Below are 16,206 nucleotides of genomic sequence, written 5' to 3'. Positions count from 1 at the left end.
TACTCTACAACTCATTTCAGGAAATAGAAAAAGAAGCAGCACTTCCAAACCCGTTCTATGAAGCCAATATCACTCTGATTCCAAAACCAGGCAAAGACACATCAAAAAGAGAACACTTCAGACCTCTAATGAATATAGACACAAAGATTCTCAATAAAATTCTAGCAAATTGAATACAAAAACATATCAAAAAGATACTGTGCCATGATCAAGTGGGGTTCATCTCAGGGATGCAAGGTTGTTTCAACATACAGAAATCAATAAATGTATTTCATCACATAAATAGATTTAAATATAAGATGCATATGATCATCTCAACAGATGAAGAAGAAGCATTTGTCAAAATACAGCACTGTTTCATGTACAAAATACAAGAAATACTAAGAATAACAGGAACATATCTCAATGTTGTAAAAGCTATCTATGCTAAGCCCCAGGCCAACATGATTCTAGATGGAGAAAATTTGAATGCATTCCCTCTAAAATCTGGAACAAAACAGGGTTGTTCTCTTTCACCATTTCTATTTAACATAGTTCTTGAAACACTGGCCAGAGCAATTAGACAGATGAACGAGATTAAAGGGTTTAATTTCATTTTGTTGCATATGGATTTCCAGTTTTACCAGTACCATCTGTTGAAGAGGCTATCTTTTCTCCAATGCATGTTTTTGGCACCTTTGTCTAATATAAGATAATTGTAATTTTGTGGTTTGTCTCTATGTCATCTATTCTGTACCATTGGTCTACCAGTCTGTTTTGGTGCCAATACCATGAAGTTTTGTTACTATTGCTCTGTAGTGTAGTTTAAGTTCTGGTATAGTGATTCCACCTGCTTCACTCTTCCTGCTAAGGATTGCTTTAGCTATTCTGGGTCTCTTATTTTTCCAGATGAATTTCAGGATTACTTTTTCTATTTCTATGAGGAATGCCATTGGGATTTTGATTGGAATTGCATTAAATCTGTATAGTGCTTTGGTGGTATGGCGATTTTGATAATATTAATTCTGCCTATCCAAGAGCAAGGTAGATATTTCTATCTTCTAAGGTCTTCTGTGATTTTTTTCTTTAGGGTTCTGTAGTTTTTATTGTGTAGATCTTTTATGTCTTTCTTTAAATTGATTCTCAAGTATCTTATTTTTTTGAAATTATTCTAAATGGGTAGTTTTTATTCTCAGAGGATTTGTCACTGATATATAGAAATGCCTCTGATTTATGGGTGTTGATTTTATATTCTTCTACTCTGCTGAATTCATTTACTAGTTCTAGAAGTTTTCTGCTGGAGCTTTTTAAGTCTTGTAGGTATAGAATCATATTGTCAGCAGATAGTGCTAATTAAGTTCTTCTTTTCCTATACATATCCCTTTAATTTCTTTTGTCAGTCTAATTGCTCTGGCCAGTGTTTCAAGAACTATGTTGACTAGAAGTGATGAAAGAAGACATCCCTGCCTTGTTCCAGTTTTTAGAGGAAATGCCTTTAACTTTTCTCCATTTGGGATGATATTGGCCTGAGGCTTAGCATAGATAGTCTTTATGATGTTGAGAAAAGTTCTTGTTATCCCTAGTTTTCCTAGTATTTTGAACATGAAGCTATGCTGTATTTTCTGAAATGCTTTTTCTTCTCAAATTAAGATGATCATATGATTTTAATCATTGAGTCTATTTATGTGATGATTACATTTATTGATTTCCATATGTTGAATGAACCTTGCATCCCTGGGATGAATCCCACTTGATCATGGTGCACGATCTTTTTGACATGTTTTTGTATTCAATTTGCAAGAATTTTATTGAGAATTTTTGCATCTATGTTCATTAGAGATATTGGTGTCTTTGCCTGGTTTTGTAACCAGGTTGATATTGGCCTCGGAGAATAACCTTGGAATTGCTGCAAGGACAGTCTTTCTAAAGATGGTGCTGGAACAACTGGACATTCACAGGTCGATAAAATGAAACAACAAAACCGAACCTCATCTTGTTTAACAATAAACATGACATAGATCATAGATTTAAATGCAAAGCATAAAAGTACAACTTTTAGAAGAGAAACAAGAAAAACAGTAGTCAAAAGTAAAGAATTTTCAGATATTATGCCTAAACCACAAATAAATATTAATATATTAGTCTCCTCCAAATAAAATCATATTTGCTTTAATGAAGACCCTGTTAAGAGGAAAAGACAAGATACATATACAGACTCTAAAAGACTAGTAAGACAGAGCCTTGGGGAACACTTTGTCTGGACTAGATGATAGTTACATGAATCACAGTAGCAAATTTGCAGACATACATAGGTACACTTGCATGAAGCACATTAAAAAAAACTGCTGAAATCTAAATACGTTCTGTGAATTGTATCAATGTCAATTTCTGGTTGCTATAGTAAGAGGAATAGACTATACTCATAGATAAGCAATGTGCTAGTAAAACATAACTCTTGGAATGCAGGAAAGAAACCTCCCTGTATATTTTTTTTGAGCAATCCTCTGTGAAGGCATAATCATTTTAAGACACAAATTTAATTTTAAAAATCTCATTTAAAAAATAAATGCTTACAGCTGATTTGTGAAAACAAATTATCACTGTTTTGATCATCTCTGGATCTGCAAAAACTAACATAGATGGTGGATCATCACACAACCTGCAATGGTAAAGAAGAGCTGATTAAACTAACAAGCCAGATTCTGCAGTTAGAGTGACCCCCAGGAATCCAGACTGATGTTCCATAACCCATATGCATAACTGAATAATGAACACTAGATACAAGGTCAAATTAGGATATGATACACAGTGAGATTCTGGCCATAGAAACCACTCTGATTTTCATGAAATGAAGGTCTTATAGCTGAAGTAGGGAAGAGATATTGAAAGACAAAATATTCTTCATAAGGAGAGCCTGGTCAGATAAGTCTAAATGGTGCATATGTATTTTCAATTCCATTCACAACAATTTTTGTATTTTAAAATATTTCATTATCAGTGGAGTTTAAAATTTTTATTTTTTAATTGTTAAAGATGTTGAACCTTTTTTCAAACATTCATTGATCATTTGTATTTCTTCTTTTGAGAAGATCTGTTGAATTCCTTTGCCAAATTATGGATTGAGTTATTTGGGGTTTGTTTGTTTGTTTGTTTGGTGTTAAGCTTATTGAGTTTTTGTATATCCTGGAAATTAACATCATAAATGAGATGCAGGTGGCAAAGAGTTTCTCCTCTTCTGTACATTCTCAGTTAAAGTTCTTGATTGATCTTTCCCTGTGAAAGAGTGTTGGATTGGTAAAAATTTGAAGGAAAGTAAATTATTAAGTCCTTACAAGGGCTTCAGATGCTGATGTTGTATCAGTGGAGATTCAGCCCTGTGTGCTCTTTCCCTTCGATGACATGCCGTTTAAGATCCATGCCAGTTAGGCAGGATGCTGTGGTCAGCTCTTCAGCTCTTGAGAACTTGATGAGAGAAGATGAAGAGGTAGGAAGAGGCAAAGCCTTCTCCCCCTTGCTTATAGCATACAAGAACTACAATAATACACAACTTGTGCTGCTTTTACCAAACAGCATTAAGGAAACAGCTGCTGAAATGAGCTGTATTCACTCTACCAGACCCTGAAGCACATAAGCCCATGGGGGAAACACAGTGGTTTAAATGTACTGGACATCCATTCTTCATAGTCAATAGAATGATGTTGGCAAAGACATCCTCCTGAAAACACCTGACAATTAAAAACAAATTAATTGCCCCCCAAGAGTTTACACTTGTAGATAAAATTAAAATAAAACAGAGGACAAATCATTTCCCAATCTGTTTATCTCTGTCTCTCATCTTTTCTTTCAAAAGCACATGATGAACCCAAAATTTATATAAAGGTGTTTGACTTTTAATCAAAGTGACTATCTTGAAAGGAGATAAAGTCATGCATGGTGCATATATTAGAAGGGTTTGAAGTAATGCCTCCTATGCATTGTTAAATGTTTTGTAAGGAAGGAAAATTGGAAAAGGGAGGATTGACTGAGCACTGGATAAAAGTTGTGACCAGGAGTATCTGGATCTTCATAGACTGAGAAAATTCAGGAGTGTGGTGTTCTTGGCTTTCAGTCCTGACACCAGGTGACATATGGGATCCTTGGCAGGAGTAGGAGCCCCCAAAAGCTTTATGATAATTACTCACCAGTAATACATCTGGACTGGCATTGTCCTTATGCAGTGGGGTGCCTCATGACAACAAGTCTACCTAAGAAAACTTTCCAGAACACTCACTCCCACATTTCCCATATTTTCATGACATTGGGTTCATATTTCCAAAAATCCTGGGAAGAGGGGAAAAAAGAAATTATATTGTTATTTTGAACATATTGAATTCTGATTCTAGTTGGTTCCAATCCCTTGGCATCAGACTTATTGTCCAATGCTGCAGCTGGAGAGAAGCACCTATTCTAAGACATTTGAAGGCAAAGGCGAGAAAACAGAGGAAATATTTGAAAAGGGAGTTTATAGTGTATCTTGAATTTTCTTGAAGTATTGTACTATATCTGTATCTATATATATATATATATATATATATATATATATATATATATAGAGAGAGAGAGAGAGAGAGAGAGAGAGAGAGAGAGAGAGAGGCAAGATCTTGCCATATTTTCTATGTCGTTCAGGCTATCCTTGAATTTGTTATTCTCCTGCCTCAGCCTTGAGAGTATTTGGGACTGCAGGTGTTTGCCACTGTTTGGCTAGTTGTCTTTGAGTATGAATATGAAGCTTCTGGGTTTCTGTAGCATTATTTTGTGAGTTTTTTGTTTCTGGAATCCTACCAACTTTTGAATTCTTTCCTCCACATGAATGTGAGAAAACTAAAACTGAGGGAAAGTGAGTGAATTTCCCAGGGATATTCACAATGACACTTCACTTGTTTTTTCCAGATTTTTTTTTATTTATCTTATGAATCCCCTAGAATACTGGTAAAATTAGGAAATTAAAGGCACCAGGGAATTTAATTTTACAAAGTTTATACGATTGTTTTAGTTCATCTTTTTACTGCTATGACCAAATGACCTGAAAAGAACAATGTAGGAGAGGTAAAATTTATTTGGCTCACTGTTTCAGAGGTCTCATTTCAAAGATGGTTGATTCTTTTGTTCTGGTCTATTGTGTGGCAGAACAACATGGCAGAAGAGTGTGATGGAAGAAAGCAGCTCAGGGCACAGCACCAGGAAGCAGACTGAGAACCTCACTCACCAAGGACAAAATATAATCTCCAAAGGCAGGACCCAGTGATCAACCTCCTCCAGCCACACCCTACCTGTTTACAGTTATAACAGTTAATGCACTGATCACATTAAAACCCTCATAAGCCCATCACTTAATTAATTTCTTAATTTTTTTGCATAGTTTCACATATGAGCTTTTGGGGGACACCTCATATTTAAAACATAACAGTGGTCCTCAAACATGTTGTCGAGTGAGAACAAATGAGTGATGAATGACAAAATGGAGTCAACTTCAAGTTTCCTAGCTCAGTGCAGAAAAGAAGGGGAAATGCCACCAATACTCTCATTAATTTCGCTTCAGGAGTCAGGCCCTGAGTCAAACACCAAACTGGGTTAACCACAAAGTCTTGGTCAAAATTCACATTCTTCCTTATGGAACATGTTACATTCAACTCAGTGAATTTACATTTTAATAATTTTTAAAATCATCCAATTTCTGCTGATTTTATATAACTGATTCTGCCTTTGTTGAAACACAAAATTCATCTTGTGGACCAATAATAGGGAATAGAAGACATAGCGACAAACCCATGTAAATACAGTTATCTCCTACTAGAAAAAGGCACCCAAACATACATTGGAGGAAAGATAGCATCTTCAACAAATGGTGCTGGGAGAACTGGAAATCCACATGTAACAAAATGAAATTAAATCTCTATCTTTAATCATGCACAAAACTCGACTCAAAGTGGATCAAGGACTGGAATTACTCCAGAGACCCTGTACCTAATAGAGGAAAAAGTAGGTCCAAATCTTCATCATGTTGGATTAAGCCCCAACTTCCTTAACAAGACTCCTAAAGCACAAGAAATAAAATCAAAGATTAATAAATGGGATGATCTCAAAGTTAAAAGCTTTTTCTCAGCAAAAGACACAATCAATGAGGAGAACAGACAGCCTATATTTTGTGAGCAAAATTTTGGCCACACACACATCTTATAGGCAGTAATCTCCAGGATATATAAAGAACTCAAAACACTTAACATAAACAAACAACCCATTAAAAAATGGGTTAAGGAGCTGAACAGACACTTCTCAGAGGAAGATATATAGTAGATCAACAAATATATGAAAAATGTTCAACATCTTTAGTAATCAGAGAAATGCAAATCAAAACTACTCTGAGATTTCATCTCATGACAGTCAATATGGCAGTTATCAAGAATACAGACAACAATAAATGTTGACAAGGATGTAGGGTACCACAGTCTGGCTGGGCACAAATCACAAGCCGCCACAAAGCACTTGTGTCTTCAAACAGGAAACTTTATTGCCTGAACTCCACCAGCACTCCAGGCACACACTCCCTGGGAAGTCTCCCAAATGCCTCCAGGAACACACCACACCCCAACAGGAATTCCCTCCACTGGGCTGCATGGGCATTCACTCTTGCAACCCTATGAGAACTCAATGGGAACTCCAAAGTAGCGGGCACCAAAGGCAGCAAGAGCCGCCCTATTACTGGTGTAAAGGTCTAATATACAATTGAATCAATCCATCATCATCTTAATGGCTTGCCTCTCAACCATTACTTCTGGCAAAATGCCAGGGGCTATTCTGACTCAGCTGTGGCTCTCAGCAGTAGGGGAAAACCCACAGTCATACTTTGCTGGTGGGACAGCAAATTGGTGCAACCAATCAAGAAAGCAGTATGGAGATTCCTTAGAAAACTTGGAAGGGAACCACCATTGGACTTAGATATCCCACTCCTTGACCTCAACCCAAAGAACTTGGAATCAGCATACCATAGTAACACAGTCACATCAATGTTCACAGCAGGTCAATTCACAATAGCTAAATTTTGGAAGCAACCTAGATGCCTTTAAATAGATGCATGGATAAAGAAACTGTTGTATATGTACAAATGGAATATTATTTAGCATTAAAAGAATAAAATCATGACATTTTCTGGCAATTGGATGGAGTTAGAGAATATAATGTTAAGTGAAGTAAGCCAATGGCCCAAATCCAAAGGTTGAATGTTCTCTCTGATAAATGGATACTAATCCAGGGAGCAGGGAGGCATGGGAAAAAATGGAGGAACTTTGATTGGGCAAAGGATAGGCAGGGTGGGCAGGGTGTGGGAGGGCAGGAAATATGATGGAATGAGATAGACATCATTATCCTAGATACCCTAGATACAACAATCACCTTGCAGTAGTGCAGAAAGTACCAAAGAGAGGCAGAGGTGTTGGCCCAGGCATTCTCATCCTCTTAAATAGCCCATGTGAAGATGTTCTGTATCTATAAAGTGAAAGAGAAACCCACATCACCATGATTGTCAGTCTATAGATAAAGGATTAGCCAGTCTCTGACTGAGAAACTGGACCAGGCAGTGAGGGAGGTAACATGTTGGTGACACATAATAATGAAAACTCCATCAGCAAATTCTCTCCTTTGCAACTTCAGTTAAAGAACACCCCCTCCCAACTCCAAAAGCACAATAATTAGCTAAAAGAAGTTTAGTCTTCATGACCCAAATTCATGGGTTCATACTTGATAAACATGAACACAAGTGAGTGCTCCTGAGAGGTTCAGGCTGGCATTCTGCCAGCACATTTTATTTGCTATGTCTCCTTGGTATGTTGACTCTTCCTTAATGTAGAGATTCCTAGTCTAGGTAAAAAAAAGGGTGGGGGAGACTGATGTTTTGACATTATGTTGATGATGAGATTTTGGGTAACCAAGTTCACTCAATTACAGGGAGTCCACTGAGAGAATATGGTGACCTTTTTTACCTTGCAATTTGTTCACAAAATTTTTACGCTTTTTCTTCTCTCTATGCCATATCCCTGGTTCAGCATCCAGCACTACTTTAAATCTGAATTCACATGGGCAATTTGAAGAAGCCTTAATATTCTTCTTTCTATTGAACGAAAAATGTGTCATTTAAAAAAATGACACTTCCATTGGACTAACACAAATGTGAGATCTGTTGAGTGACACCCAAGTCTGTTGTCACACAATCAGGTTGACTTGAGCCACAAGGAAGGCTGATTTCCCTTGCAGCCAGAGGAAAGGCCACTCTTTCCATTTCCTGAAATTGGAGGTTCAGGTGTCCTCTTTGCAGTTGGCAAAGAATCATGCACTGTCTTACTTTGACCTTTTATAATATGAACTTCAAGAAGCAACTTTTGGTAAATCAGTAACTCGGGTCCACAGCTGTTCAATGGGTAACTAAAAACAGGATAAAGGTTGGTGTTTGGCCTTCTTTGGGTGTCATTTACTAACTTAACATTTTTGACTGCTCAGCTCTGCACATAGACATGTTAATCATTTAAGGAGTGCTCATCTAAAAACTGGAAATATCACATTTATTAACCCAAATTTACCTAATCTATCTGATACCCCCTTGAAACCTGAGGCAAGATGGAGGGAACATTCGATCATCAGCTTTTACAGTACCTTGTTTCAGAGACCTGGTGTGGTGCCTAGAAGTTTTCAGTCATTGTTCAATTCCTTCCAGGAATGACAGAGCATTATAGACAGATCACCATGAGGAGACTGTACCCTCAACAGGAGCAATCATTTCATGGAACCTACACTGCCCCTTCTAGAATTTTAGGTCTGGTAGATGAAAATACTGTGCAGTAAGTTAAATTTACCCACTTCAAGTGATAAGGACTTCTCAGAGTGCTAGAACTGAGATAATGATCCATCATACTCCAGTTTGGCCAAGACTACTTAAAAATGCATAACTCTTCCCCACTTCCCCATTCTTCTTCTATTTAAAACTTCCAGTCATGTCAACACCCTGAAGATATGTCTAAAACCTGTATTCCCATTGTGGCTGGTATTAAAGTTCTTTTCTTGATTTTCACAATTACCATTTGGGTTTGTTTTTTGGGGTGAGTGGCCAGACCTGGATTTTGTACCTGGCCTGGAACTCCTGTAATACTTTTAGTTCATATATTGTGGTAAATCAATAAATCACTGTGTAATTGGTAATGCCATAGGTTATTTGATATAATGAGAAACCGAAGCAAAACCACTAGCATTAAATCTCCTTATGTGTCTCTGCGAAATAGTTGCTCTTGTTAAAAACAGACTTTCATCAAAATAAATGTTTCATCAAAATATTCTTAACTCTTTGCCCACACAGTTTCATCTTTCTAATATGATTTTGTGCCTCATGAGAGATTCCTGCTTAGCCTCCAAAACACATCTCCTATAGCACCTATTTAGTAGGGTCTTTCCTTATTTATATTGAACAGTAGAACAATTTATGTTTTGCATGTAATCCCCAAGACTATGGAGGCTGAGGCAGGAGGATTGCAAATTCAAAACCAGCCTCAGAAATTCAGTGAGGTCTTAAGCAACTTAGCCAAACCCTGTCTCAAAATAAAACATACAAAGAGAAGAATAATAGAATGAATCACACATTATTACTCTATGCATATGATTACACAACCCATGTATCTCCACATAGCATACAACCAGTAGATTCATTCTACTATCCTTCTTACCTAGTATCCCCTCCCCTCCCTTCACTCCCTTCTGCCTAATTCAAAGAAATTCTATTCTTCCCTAACTCCCGAACTTATTGTGAATTAGCATCACCATATCAGAGAAAACATTCAGCCTTTGGTTTTTCTGGGTTTGGCTTAGCACAATATTTTCAAGCTCCATTCATTTACTGAAAAATATCATAATTTCATTCCCTTAGGCTGAGTAATATTCCATTGTGTATATATAACACATTTCTTTATCCATTCATCTGTTGAAGGGCACCAAGTTGGTTCACTGTTTAGCTATAAATCTCTGCTCTAAGTACTTGGTTACATAGAAACTCAGCCCCAGATATCATGATGATTTGAGAGAGGCACACATAAACATGCAATTGCAGGATGCCAAATAAAGTAATCATAGTGGAATGAGAAGCAGCATCCTATCAATCCTGAATGGTGGAACTTCTTTCTTGCCATGGGATGGTACATCCCCTTGTTCTTCATCAGCCCAAGTGACATCTCTTTGAGAAGCCTGTTTTGATTTCCACTGGCAAGTAAATTGCTCATGGTGTTGGTTTATGTTTTACATTCAAAACTCAGAGGCAATAGTCTTAAATATTCAAAAAGAAAAAAGAAATAAATGAAAGAAAAGAAAAGAGAAAGATGATTTTTGTAACCTAGCTGTCAAATGCACTTTCTTCAAAGTAGGGACTATCTTCATCTTGCCAGTTTGGGGGAGGCAGGCAGTATCTAAGCTTTATGGCTGGGAGAGGGAAGGGCCAAATCTTCTGGCCTTTGTGTATGTGTTGGTGAGGAGAGGGTCAGGTCTAAGGACATTCCCACGTGGCACTGGAGGAAATATGTACCTCAACCCAGGATCACTGCAGGGTGACTGGGCTGTATGCCTGCATGTGTAATGCATAGCTCAGATCATTCTTTAGGATCTGAGCCATGCATTACACATAAGGTTAACCTTTCCTGGGGGAAAGAGACACTAAACGGCAACAACAAAAATTCCATTCATGTAGATTTTTAATTACAAATTGGGATAAATACTGTGAATTAAAATAATTCTTTACTGAAGCTTGCAGCAGGATTTGACTCATTCATTCTTTCTTTTCTTCAAATCACTCCACCTTTGAAAAATATAAAAACAACAGGATCAATGGGACTGGAGGCATGGAAAGTGTGAGGCATTGGATTTGCCTGGACCTCTTTCCTCATGTGGGAGAAGTTGACCTAAGAGGTCCAAAAGTCTTGTTATCTCAATCACAAGACCCACTCAGCACTGCCTGCATATCTCAGGCTTGGCATGAAACACACCCCTTCCTCATTATTCTAATTATCTTGTATATTATAGTCGCCAAATTTCTCCAGTTCATGCAGAATCTAAGAGATCCTATGATCAGGATGCATAAAAGGTGGAATAAACTGGAACTGAAAGATGACACACTGGCCACAGATATCCTGAGCTGTAAAGTCTAGAGAGGTCTCACAACTGGGAGTGCAAAAAAAAAAAAAAAAAAAAAAAAAGGCACCGCACATAGGAATCAATAACTCAGGAAAGAATAGCTAGCACTTATTTACTTATCCATATTTTAAAATTTGGTCTTTTTAGATATACATGACAGTAGAGTGTGTTTTGACATTACACATACATGGAGTATAACTTATTATAATTAGAATAACATTCTTGTGGTTGTACATGATGTGGAGTTTCATTAGTGTTGTATTCATATATGAACATAGGAAGGTGACGTTCAATCAATTCCACTGTCTTTCCTAGTGTGTGTGTGTGTGTGTGTGTGTGTGTGTGTGTGTGTGTGTTTTTCTAAGAACTTCTTCATTAACTGGTAAAATCCATCCAACAACTTTATGAGATTTGTGTGGTTATAGTCATTATTTTATGAATGAGTAAACTAAGTCCCACAAAGTTTAACTCACTCACCCATGGTTACCTAGATAATTACTACCAGAGCCACTGTTCTAATTTAAATCATGTAACTCTAGAGACCAGGGTCTTAACCTTGCAACCTGGGCTCAGCCTCACCTACTGCCAAACAGGATGAGTTAAGAAACTGGGATGTGGCCCAGATCTTTTGAAACTGTTGTGCCCAGATCTCTGTCTCCTACAAAGGCACAAATTGAAGATAGCATTTTAGCCCGGTGGGGGACATCATATCTCCCCTCCTCACTCTAGAAGAGGGAACCTTATGAAGATTTTGAGGTTAAGAGTAAGAAGACTTCATCATGGCTGCTCACTTTCTACTCCATTCCTGAGCCTTTCTTCTTTTGAAAAATAACCAATAAGGAGACAGAGTACCTCATAATTTAGAAAGTTCATTTACATCTCTCTTAATGATGGATCCTATTTTTACTCTGTGAGACAACTAGAGTTGGGTTGTTTTAATTCCCATGTTATATCTGTGAAACCAACACTGAAGAAGAAAATTGCTGAGGCAATTTAATACTGAAGTGGGGCCCTGGAGCCAGAACTTGTGATTCCAAATTGTGCTGAAGGTGCAAGGGATTCTCTCAAAAACCTGGTTGATGTGTCAGCCTCACATAGGTTAAATATTTCTTTCCACACCTCCCAGAATTCTCCCAACATAGTTATGAAATGGTGCAGAACTGCTTGTGAACACAAATCCATAGACAGTCTTTAGTTTATTACTAAATGTGAATTCACTGAATTTCTGGAGTCAACCGACAGTCAGAGGTAGAAATAGTTCAGTCATTTTATAATCAGAATCATTTTGATAGTCAGGAAAGCAGGAAGAAAACGAGGAGAAAGCCAATAAATCAAAGAGAAATCAGAATTCATGAAAGAGAAAATGAGTAAGGAGAAGATGAGCATCATGAGGTCATGTTGAAAAGCACTGTAAAACCTGCACACTCTCCCCTCCACGTTGGAGAGTGAACTTCTAACTTGCTTGATGGGACTGTAGGCTGGTCTTATCCAGGGAATGCCCTGCTTACCACCAGGCAGAGCCTTGTAAAATGGGTCTTTTAATATTTATTGATTGATTTTGATACTCAGACTTTTTACTTTTTATTTTGAATCTGGGTCTTGCTAAGTAGGTTAGGACCTCACTAAGTTGCTAAGGGTGGCTTTAGACATGTGATCCTCCTGCCTCAGCCTCCCAAGTCGTTTGGATTACAGGACTGTACCACGACGCCCAGCTAACATTTCTCTTTTACTAAAATCCCTCCAAAGGCTACCCACAGGATAAAATCGACATGCCTTCAGCAACACCTGATTCTTCTTCACCAGGACACACAGGCCTCTTCAATCTTGTCTCACTCTATACCTCCATAAGATGTTTTATGGGATTGTTATTATTTATCACATCTCAAGCTCCCTAAATATGACATGTTCTTGTTTTCGTTTGTCTATACATGCTACTCTTCTCCTGGAATGACCCAACCTGTTTTTCATTAAGTGAATTTCTAACCAACTTTCAGGAGTCACACAGGGCATCATCTACCCCAACTAACCCCTTCAACTGACTCACCAGATAGGTGGTGAGAGTCCACTTCTGTCCTCTCATAATTCCTATAAAGAAACATACAATGGCTGTCAACACAGGATTCCCATTAAAATTGATGTGCATGGGAGGTTGAAAAATGCAGATACCATAATCATACAACATGGAATATAATTTGCTCTACTCCAGACCCTAGTAATTTCTCTGTTCCTCCCATTGTCCTTCCCTCTGTTACCCTTTCTCTATTTTTCTTTATATTTATGTATACTTTTTGAGAATTAGTGCTTTATTGTTATAATGAGATTACAATAAATCACTGAGTCCAACTCAATATAGGAATTGGAACTTTTAGTCACTACTGGTGGGCCAAGAGAAGGCCACAAGTCTGCACTACTTGACCCACTCCAGGGGTTGGAGCACATCATTTATACTTCAAAATGACAAGTGAAGCATATCACTACATTAAACATAAGTGGCTGTTACTATGATTCAAAACCATACACATAAATCATAAGCTCTAAAACCATAAGCAGAAGGGGAAATGGATCAAAACAACCCTAAATGAGAACAATTGAGAGAATGGTTACTAATATCTAGACAATATTCTATGTGGTTAGGGTACATTGCCAAGAAAAATGGGAACCAAAAAGAGAATAATTTTACATTGTATAAGAAGAAGAGAAACATTCACGTTTCTAAGCAGGGTACACTAAGCAGGATCAGGATGACAGTGGCAGGGGTTTCTCCTGGCAAAAGAATTTCTTATATGAAATGGAGTCTCAGAGTAAAATGGAGTTTGTCTGGTTAAGACACATATATCCTGGCCCATAACATTCCCCATTATCAATGAGGTAGGGGGTTGTAATGGCCATTCATTTATATGTGTGTGTTTGTGTGTGTGTGTGTGTGTGTGTGTGTGTGTGTGTGTGTGTATACACTTGGTTCACAAAATATATTGTTTTAGTTGTCCTGGCCTTAGAACACAGTCTGAGTAAGAGAAAAAAACATAACTTAATGTACTTTTCATTTCTTTTCGTTGTTGTTGTTGTTTTATCTTTAGAGGGTGGTTGGGGTCTCTTAAGTCTTTCCATTCTTTTGCAGGAAATAGTTTTGTTGTCTTGACTCAGGTGAGATATATCCACCATGTGAGTTCATTTACCTTCATGGCTATTGGGGCAGTCAGGATGAATGAATAAGGTTCTATCTAAATATATGTTAGTCTTTTGTGAAACCCTTTGACATAGACAAAGTCATAGTATTTGTTTTCTTTAATAATGAAATTAACAAAAATAATAACATGCTTAGTTTGTGTAATAGCTATCTTGAAGTTTGGCTGTCTTATGTATTCCTGAGGTTTGAGATCATAGTAATCTTTGAAAAAAGTATCACTCTTCTAAACATACCTTTAAATGAACTGAAGACCAGATTATTTTGGAGCCACTCTAACGTGTAGTAGGTGGAAGGCAGAGTTTTATCCCAGGTAAGATGGGACTTGACAAGTTTTAGGTAAAGTGTTTTAGGTTTGAGGCTGATTTTGCCTTTTTCTTAAATATAATTTTATAAAGTTTGCATACATTATTTCCTGAGTCTATATGAACATTAGTTAACACAATATAACATTACATTTAAAACATGGAATAGAGAAAGGCTAAGGGGGCTGTTATCTTTCCTTTTGTGTGGGTAGGTGGCAAAATGTTTTTATGTTTCCCAATATTACCTTTAAACAGATCAGGCTCTCATTATTTTTAAAAGTGCATTGAAAATTCAATTGTAGGGATCCAACATGGCGGCGGGCAGAGAGGCTGCGCTTTTAATGCACTCCCAGTGATGGGGTCATAAAGTCGCAAGGATAACTCTTGGATTCTACCAACGGAGATTCTCCTAGCAAAATTCCACTGAAGAGAGACTGCCCGGGAGCTACTAGGATTTTTTTGAAGCATCTGTGTGACCCGGACGAGCGGGACCCTGCCACCAGACGCGGAGTTCCAGATCCACCAGCCACAGTCTGCGCACCGCGGGCACAGCTGCAGATCCGTCCACCCGCCCACAGCCAAAGTGACTGGGTCCTGCTAGACGCCGAGACACAGCTTGGCAGGAAGAAGTCTTTAGCCAAGCCTCCATGAGCCAGGAGCTGAGGCGAATGGGGAGGGACCAGTCCCACCCCTCCCCTCGGACACTCCGGCAAGGAGCCTGGGGCCCGCCATAGCAGAGAGGTGACGTCATCGGAGTTCGGCTGGCGGAATTCCTTCCCAGCAGAATCCACTTTAGCAGGTGGATACAAGCAGCCAGGAAACTTCATTGACTTCTCAGGGGTCATGTCCGTAGGGAAGAAGAGGGGATCCCAGCCCCCCAGCCCCCCATATCACCAGCGGTGACCACCAAGGTCTTAGCTGCCAGTTTACCACAGCACTGGGGCTTAAAAGGGACACGCGGTGGGGTTGCAAGTGTAACTAGATCTCTGGGGAATCACTTCTGGGGAACAGGACCTGGCTGGCAGGCTGACAGGAGGAAGGGCGTTAAGAGCTGGAGAAGTGAAATGGCTCTGGACTGACAAGTCTGAGAGACCCCCAGGAGACACCCTACAGAAATAGCTCTTGGCAGGTAGAGAGCAGACGCTCCGCTTGGAGGGCACAGCTCCGCCTACTGGAAGAGAAGAAGGTGGATCTCTAAGACTTTAATTTTTTGTTGTTGTTGTTGTTGTCGATATTTTTTTCTCTCCATCTTCTCTCCCTGTTCCTTTCTCCCCTTTTCCTTCTCTTTTTCTATCCCATTTCAAGTTTTATTGTTCTTTTCATTCCCCTCTAATCTATCTCTCCCTCTATCCTTTTTTCTTTTTAATAGCACCTTCATTCCCCTACCCCCCAACTCTCATCCCAAGCATTACATCTTCCATTGTGTGTAATTGTCTAAATGCAAATAGGTGAATGTCTTGAGGCTGTCTATAAGACTCCTAAATACCTAGCTACTACCAACACCCTGATCCAATTGCCTGGTAGTATCCACCTTCAGTGGAG

General features: G+C 38.4%; 1 pseudogene; it reads left to right on the top strand.

Moving 5' to 3' along the window:
• Nucleotides 1–16,206, top strand: part of LOC143384896 (cytochrome P450 3A25-like) — a 96,709-nt pseudogene that overhangs the window by 54,957 nt on the left and 25,546 nt on the right.

This window comes from Callospermophilus lateralis, chromosome 19 (genome assembly GCF_048772815.1).
Source record: "Callospermophilus lateralis isolate mCalLat2 chromosome 19, mCalLat2.hap1, whole genome shotgun sequence".
Lineage (NCBI taxonomy): Eukaryota > Metazoa > Chordata > Mammalia > Rodentia > Sciuridae > Callospermophilus > Callospermophilus lateralis.
Note: the sequence above shows the minus strand (reverse complement) of the source record. Positions and strands in the feature narration are given on the sequence as shown.